Genomic DNA, 1,655 nt, shown 5'->3' with positions numbered 1-1,655 from the left:
AATTTTATAAAAATAAAATGCATTTTAATTTTCTCGAGAGAATCTATAATATTTCTATAAATGGAAGACTGATTTTATCAAACAAATACTATTTCATATTACAAACTCTCACAAACTGAACTGCTTCTATGTACTTGGTTAGTTAACTTGATTTCATATTTAGTTTTGATTTTTGATTTTTTAAAGGTTTTTATTTTTTAGAGTTATTTTTTAGGGAAAAATTATTTTTTAATTTTTAATTTTTTATGAAAATTATTTCTCAAGGAAAAATTTTTTTAAAAGTTATTTTTTAGGGATAAATATTAAACTTTTTTTACGTACAAGTTGGGATTTTTTTATATACTTGGCGTATTTTTTTTTTATCTTTGTTATGTATATTTGTACATTCGAACCTTTTCATGAAGTGGAAACCCTCTATCGGCAAATGTGGTAAAATCTTTGATAAGAATATCCTTAATTAAATCCGGATCTTTTACAATAAAAACGGGTGTCCTGTTAATGAATATTCCAACCATAGATTCTTTGTAGTTGTTGTATATTTCCATCAAATAATCAGGTGTGGATTTTTTCATAAGCATAACGTCTTTAAAATTATCGAATCCTGGTATCGGTTTAGGGCCACAAATGCCACGTGACTTTCAAAAATTAAAGTTCAACGTAAAATACTAATGCACACTGAGAAGTACAGCAGCAATGCCGCACAATATTTCGAAAGATTCCATGGTTCTATAGCAGTCGATCAATATTCTTAAACAATGTTTACTAAAACAGAAAAGAACAATATCTCGTCAAGAAAAATAAAAATTAAACAGTTCAATAAATTAGATATATTTTTAACGAATTAAATATTTATAAAAGCTTGGTTTAATTGAATTTTATCAAGTTTTCTATCGAAAATCCGATGGAAGGATTTCTGACATATGTTTTGAAATAATTGCTTTAAAAATAAAAAAGGTAAAATAATTTTTCGAAATGTTATTATTATATTTGTACGCCAAATATGCTCTGCGAGAGTTTACAAATTGTGCATGTCGCAAAACTCGTTTTGAGACGAACAGCATCTAGAGATAAATGATAATGAAAATTTATAAATACTTGAATGCAACAGCAATAGTATTCTGGCAGTTCTAATTGTAGTAGCTGCATGTTATCAGACCTGTAACCAAAGATAATACTGGCTGACGTGATCCAAGTGCCGTTCAGTTAGAAAGATATCTATATACCCCACCACAAGGAGAACGAGTTTATGCATAACACAATGAATTGCAAATTTCCTCATTTAGTATATCTTGAAAATGCATCTACCGCGTAAAACACTCGCACTACATTAATAATACATACTGATAGAAATCAAAGATTATTATACTTTCTTGAACACATATGTAAATATTAATGTATATAGTAATGTACTATGATAATGCAAGCTGATAAAATAATTGTTTTGGTAAATATAGCGAATAGAGGACCCAGTCCCAATGACCTTGACCTTGACATATGTTATCAAGGACATAATTCTGAGTAACTTTTTCTTCTAATTTCATTGTCGCTCGTTGTTTATTAAAAAGTTATTAACAAACAAAAATTTGTAAAAATCAAGATTTATACATAGTCTGACAATGAAAAACTGGATATTTAAGTTAGTTTACAGAAATAGT

At 27.7% G+C, this 1,655-nt stretch overlaps 1 long non-coding RNA gene across 2 annotated transcripts in view; it reads right to left on the bottom strand.

Moving 5' to 3' along the window:
• Positions 1 to 1,322, bottom strand: part of LOC115233603 — a 4,493-nt gene extending 3,171 nt beyond the window's left edge. For both annotated transcript variants that reach the window (XR_003883803.1, XR_003883804.1), the window contains exons 1-2: positions 1,096 to 1,322; positions 393 to 762 (exon numbers count right to left, since the gene is read on the bottom strand). This is a non-coding gene — a long non-coding RNA (uncharacterized LOC115233603). The remainder of the gene's footprint in view (positions 1 to 392; positions 763 to 1,095) is intronic.
• Between the last annotated feature and the right edge of the window lie 333 nt (positions 1,323 to 1,655).

Source organism: Formica exsecta, unplaced genomic scaffold (genome assembly GCF_003651465.1).
Source record: "Formica exsecta isolate Colony F162 unplaced genomic scaffold, ASM365146v1 scaffold179, whole genome shotgun sequence".
In the NCBI taxonomy this organism is placed as follows: Eukaryota; Metazoa; Arthropoda; class Insecta; order Hymenoptera; family Formicidae; genus Formica; species Formica exsecta.
Note: the sequence above shows the minus strand (reverse complement) of the source record. Positions and strands in the feature narration are given on the sequence as shown.